The sequence below is a fragment of the Arachis hypogaea genome, chromosome 6, assembly GCF_003086295.3.
Source record: "Arachis hypogaea cultivar Tifrunner chromosome 6, arahy.Tifrunner.gnm2.J5K5, whole genome shotgun sequence".
Classification (NCBI taxonomy): domain Eukaryota; kingdom Viridiplantae; phylum Streptophyta; class Magnoliopsida; order Fabales; family Fabaceae; genus Arachis; species Arachis hypogaea.
In genome coordinates, this window is record NC_092041.1 from 75507393 (window position 1) to 75514250 (window position 6858).

Below are 6858 nucleotides of genomic sequence, written 5' to 3' on the forward strand. Positions count from 1 at the left end.
AATTTTGCACATCCCTTTTCATCTCTTCTTGCCCTTGAACAAGAACACCAAGGATGTCATCCATTGGAGGTTGGGTGGATGGAAGGATTCATCATTTTGGGGGAAGGGTTCATAGTAGGAAGATGGTTCTTCTTGGTAGAGTTGTGGTGGTTCAATATTCTCCACTCTTTCCACTTGTTGCACAACACACTCCATGGTTGCTTGAAATTGATCCAATGATTCCTTGAGACGATCCATTGACTCTTGTTCCACTTGGATATCATGATAGGGATCATATGGCTCTTGGATTGAAGGACATGAGTATTCTTCCATGGGAGGTTGTGGTGGAAAGTAGTATTCATCTTGTGGTTGGAAATTTTCATATAACGGAGGTGGTTCATCTTGATAATAATATGGAGGGGGTGGCTCTTGAAAGGTTTGATATTGTGGTGGTTCCATATATGGCTCATATGGCTCAAAAGTTGGTTGTGTGATGGATATGGATTAGGGTCATATGAAGGTGGTTGGTAAGAAGGGGCTTGTGAGTATGGTTGAGAGTTATGTTGAGGGTATGGATCATAGGCATATGGTGGTGGTTCTTGAAAGTCACAAGGAGATTCACCATAGCCATTTGATTGGTATGCATCATAGAATGCCTCTTCTTCATAGTGCATTGGTGGAGGTTGTTGCCAGGAAGATTGATCATATGCATATGGCTCCTCCAACCTTTGGTTATTCCATCCTTGATACACATTCTCATTATAGTTCTCATCACCTACAACATAATTGTAATCACACTCATAGCCAAAATGAGAATTCATGGTAGCAAGAGAAAATAAGAAACAAAAACTAATAAGAAATAATGAAACAAAATACTAAGACTAGCAAAAACTAACAAGCAATCTAAAAAGCAAGCTATTCACAATATTCACATATATACAATAACCAATAACATAACACCATTGCAATTCCCCGGCAACGGCGCCATTTTGATGATTAGATTTTTGACGGTTTAGAATTTCACAAATGAATTCTCGTTGCAAGTATAGTTTCTAAACCAACAATAATCCTTTCATACAAAAGATTGTTTGTCACAAGTAACAAACCCCTAATTTTATAAACCGAAGTATTCAAACCTCGGGTCGTTCTCCCTAGGAATTACAATAAAGTGTCTTGTTATTGGTTGTGAGTTATTTTGGGGTTTCGGATAAGAAGCATGAAAAGTAAATGGCAATGAAAATAAACTAACAACTATAAAAGGATCTTGGCAAGGTATGAAAATTAGAAGTCATATCCTAGTTATTCTTCTCAATTGTGATGAGAATTGTTCATTGCTACCACTTAGTTAACCCTTACTAAATAAAGGAAAGTCAAGTGGATGAATTGACTTGAGCCACAAGTCCTAGCCAACTCCCAAGGAAAGACTAGCTTTAGTGCACTCCAAACCAATTAGCAATCTCTCCAATTACTAATCAACAAAGGAATTAGATAACTCAAGTGTCACTAATTACTCTACCTAGGCCAAGAGGAACAAAATCTATACTATATCTAGAAGAGGCATTTCAACAAACACATAAAAGGCAATAAAAGTAAACAATATAAATTGCAAGAATTAAAGAGAGATCTAACTACAAAGGCAAGAGATCAACAATAGAAAAAAAAGAAGAACAATTATTTTGAATTACCTCTTATTGAATTGAAAGAAAATGGAAGGAACAATAGTAGATCTACAACAAAATATAAGAACAACATAAAGGAAATTACAATAAAAGAATGGAAGAAGAATGAATGTAACAACAAGGAATTGAGAAGATAGAAGTAGAAGAAGATGAATTAAAATCTAGATCTAAGAACTAAACCTAATCCTAATCCTAATCCTAGAGAGAAGTGAGAGCTTCTCTCTCTAGAAACTACTTCTAAAACTAAACTATGACTAATGGTAACTAACTTCTAAAGTATGAAAGTATCCTCATTTCCCCTTCAATCCTTGGCTTAAATAGCATCTGAAATGAGTTGGATTGGGCCCACAAGGCTTCTAAAATCGCTGGCCACGTTTTGCTTTAAGTGAACCAGGTGGCAGCAACGGCGCGTGCACGTATTATGCGCGTGTGCGCCACCATACGTGTAGCAACTATGGTAAATCTTATATCGTTTCGAAGCCCCGGATGTTAGCTTTCTAACCCAACTAGAACCGCATCATTTGGACCTCTGTAGCTCAAGTTATGGTCATTCAAGTGCGAAGAGGTCAGCTTGACAGCTTTCCGGTTCTTTCATTTCTTCATGAGTTCTCCAACTTTTCATGCTTTCTTTCTTCATTCCCTTGATCCAATCTTTGCCTCCTAAATCTAAAATCACTTAACAAACATATCAAGGCATCTAATGGAATCAAGGTGAATTAAATTTAGCTATTTTAAGTCCTAAAAAGCATGTTTTCACTCTTAAGCACAATTAAAGGAGAAGTTATAAAACCATGCTATTTCAATGGATAAATGTGGGTAAAAGGTTATAAAATCCCCTAAATCAAGCATAAGATAAACCCTACAAATGGGGTTTATCAACCTCCCCACACTTAAACCAAGCATGTCCTCATGCTTAAAACCAAGAATGAAGTAAGGGTATGGCATTTATTCAATGGGAACTAACTAAAAGCGCGATGCAATCTACCTATATGCAACTATCTAAATGAATGCAATTGCTTGGTCAAAATAAATCAATTCCCAAGAAGCATATATGCACAAGGGCTAAGGACTAGCAAGTCTACTCCACAATCAAATTGAGCTATTAAATATTTTTACAAACTTGCATGAAAGGAGATGATCATGGGTGGAAACATGTAATTGAGCATCAAACCCTCACCGGATGTATTTGCACTCTATTCGCTCAAGTGTTTAGGGTTGATTCTCTCAATTCTCCCCTAATCATGTTTTCCAAGATTTGTTCTTCTTCTAACAATCAACATATATTTCATGCATGCATACAAGTATCATGAGGTCTTTTCTTTGGTTGTAATGGGACTAGGGTCAAGGTATGATGCATATATGGTTAAGTGAGCTTGAAATTTGAATCTTTGATAAGCTTAAACTTCCCACCTAACCTATGACATCCTATACAATTAAGTTCTAACCTAACTACCCATTTTCACTTTTTCACATACTCATGTATCCCTTTTCATTTCACAACACTCATGCATTGATTTTATTGAGCTACACTTTGCTTTGGGGCATTTTGTCCCCTTTTTATTTCTTTCTTTTTCTATTTTTTTCTTTTTCTTTTCCATATTATTTTTATTTTCTTTTTCTTTTGTTTTTCTCATTTTTTTCTTTCTATATACAAGAACCTCAATGCATAAAGTTTTACATTTGATCAATACATGAGTATGTACCCAATTCCCAATATTTCCAATAATAATACAAAACTACCTTTTTATTCACCCAATGTCCCAAGGTTCCCACACTTGAATGATACTCACACACACTAGCCTAAGCTAATCAAAGATCCAAATTAAGAACATTTATTGTTTTCCGCTTTAGGCTTGTAATGTGCTAAAATTAAGAACAAGTGGGTTAATCGTAGGCTCAAATTTGGCTAACAATGGAAGATAAAAGGTAAGGCTTTTTGGGCAAGTAAGCTAAATGAAATGATGGCCTCAATCATATAAATGCATGAATACATAAAATAATAGACATAAAGAATCAAACAATTCAAAGATCACATTCATAGAAAGAGAATAATGCACACAAGAAGGAAAATAAGTGGTTATAAGATGTAACCACACCATTAGGCTCAAATCTCACTTGCTTGTGTTCTTAGCTCCAAAAACATGATCCACAAGATATATAATTCAAGCAAGTTTAATGAAAAGGTTTTCACTCAAATCAATTGGTGCCCTATAGATAGAAATCCTTGAAATATTTCATTATTTTGACTAAGTTTATTGTGTATATATATGCAAAATTTAAGAAAATGCAAGTAAAAATCCTAAAATCCTAGAATGAAATACAAAAGTGTTGGAATTAGAAACTTGTCACCTAAAATCGCCGACAGGTCGGACGACCTCCCCACACTTAAAAGTTTGCACCATCCTCGGTGCATTGAAGGATGAGCAAGGGGGTACGGTGAGTCTCCGGATTGCTGCGTGTTCTTAGTCTTGCTTCCGTTATTGCTTGTGTTCCATCATTTATGAAAAACAAAAATATAACACCATAAGATGAGAAGATATAAAATCAAGGAAGCATACTTTGTTGGAATGAGGTAAATCACTAGAAACGAGTGAGTGAATTAGTGTGACATTAACGACAAATAAGTGTGTGAATTCTAAATTGCGCGGTTTAGAACACACATTAGCATAAAAAGCTATGTCACAAAAGAGGCATGCACTTTACTCATTCTAGTATGCTTGAGATGCTTTAAGTAAACTTGTAAGGTAAAACAGGCATTAAAGAAGCATGAAAGCATTCAAGCTAAAGCTTATAGATGCATATGTTCATGAAATACAATGCATTAAGGTAAATGCACAACATCATCTATCAAGAGGTTGCCTAATCAAGGAAAAGGATTCAAATCACATGATGGCTAGCTACAACATGTAATTCAAAAGAGTTATAAGCTCGAAGGCAATTCTCATCATTTGGTATTTTTCAAAAGGTAAGCATGAAAAACTCAAAACCAAGTAGCAAAGTATAACCTCAATCATAGAATCCAACAAATATTATCTTAAAACATTCATGCTAAAATAGCATTTAGGCAATAAGGGGCAGCAATGTATAGTAAACAAGATCACTAAGCCAACACTTATAATGAAAATGGAGAAAATAAAATAAAAACTAAACTAACTAACAAACTAACTAACTAACTAATCAACTAACTAAAATAAATGGTTATCCATGGTGTTTGGAAGTGTTGGATGAGGGGTAGAAGAAGGGAAGAAGAAAGGAGAAGGAAAAGAAATGGAAAGAGGAGAAGAAAAGAAATGGATGGAGGAAAGGGCATCCACGCGCACGCACGCATGACGCGCGCGCGTCGATGGCTTATTTCGAGAGTGGCGCGTACGCGTCATATGCGCGAGCGCGCAAATAGGTTTGTGCCTCAGGCCCAATTTCCGCACAGTGCAGGCCTAACTCTCGGGTCAAGGTATGGAAGGTGGAACTTCTCAATCCACGCGTACGCGTGCATGGCGCGCTCGCGTGGATGGTCAAAAATTCTTGATGCATGCGTACGCACGCAGTGTGCGTACGCGTGGATGGTGCTCTGTTTTTTCAAAAAATTTTGCTATGTTTTTGCACCAATCCAAGCATTCCAAACCTCCAAACAGCTACCAAAATACCATAAAACCTTATTTAACATACTAAACTACCAATTAGACTCATTAAAACAATCAAAACAAGAAATTAAACTAATTCTACTAATATGTACAAAAGAGAAAATGAAAGGATTTTACCATGGTGGGGTGTCTCCCACCTAGCACTTTTGTTTATTGTCCTTAAGTTGGACTTATGGGGAGCTCCTCTCAAGGTAGCTTGTGCTTGTACTCATCTTGGAACTTCCACCAATGCTTGAATCTCCATTGTGCCCCAAGATTTCCTATGGGTTGAGCCAAGTGTTGATGGAGTTCTTCACAAGCTTGGGGCTCCCAATGTTGATCCTCTTTTTCTAATCCGGGATCCCACACTTTATTTTCACACCCATCTTGAAGTTGATCATCATTATTAGTCCATCCGGGTGGTGAGTAAGGTGAATTCTCTATATAGTGGCCAGCAATCCTCCAAGACCCATCTATTTGAGCACTACTTCAACCTTTATATCTCACGTTTGATGCATCAACTATAATGAGCCTTGATTTGCAACGCCCACCACAAAACCTTTTCCGCTTACGCTTCATCCCACAAACATCCCTAAGTTGGCCATCCGTTTCAAGCAAACCATATTCAAGTGGGATAATGAAGCTAATAGAAATGAATTTCACCCACTCAAATGAAGATGTAGATGGCAACCTAGGCAAAGATGCTTCCAAAGTTCTTGTCAAAGCATAACCAACCCTCGTTCTTCTATTTCTAGGGACTTCCACCTCTTCACAAGATCTCTTAATCTCAATTATTTGTTCAACAATTTTATCTAAACCTTTTCCTTTACTCAAATCATAATAGGGAGGGTGAGAAAAATTTACCCCCTCAACGCTTTCAAATCCAACCGGAGAAGGTTCTTCATGCTCAAAGGATTCTTCACCACTAAGACTTGATGCTCGATCTTCATCACCAAGGGAACTCAATTCTTTCTCTATCCCATCCAAGCCTTCATATGGAATATGCCTTGGAAGGTGTGCACTTTCCTCCCTAGCATCAATTTCAATCATCTTGGAGGGGTTTTCTTCAACTCTATGTTCCCATGGAGGCTCCGCATCTCCCAAATCTCCTACCACTTTTTCCTTGTCTTCAACAATTAAATCTTCCTCCAATTGTTTCAATACAAAGCAACTTCCTTCATTTTCCACCGAAGTTTCCAATCTCTCCTTCATGCTATGTTCTTCATTTGATTCTCCACATGTAGCCATGGGGTTCCTTGAGTGTTCAAGCATTGGAAGGCTAATTGATTTGTTACCGTATCCAAGGCGGCCATGAAATTTTGCACATCCTTTTTCATCTCTTCTTGCCCTTGAACAAGAACACCAAGGATGTCATCCATTGGAGGTTGGGTGGATGGAAGGATTCATCATTTTGGGGGAAGGGTTCATAGTAGGAAAATGGTTCTTCTTGGTAGAGTTGTGGTGGTTCAATATTCTCCACTCTTTCCACTTGTTGCACAACACACTTCATGGTTGCTTGAAATTGATCCAATGCATCCTTGAGACAATCCCTTGACTCTTGTTCCACTTGGATATCATGA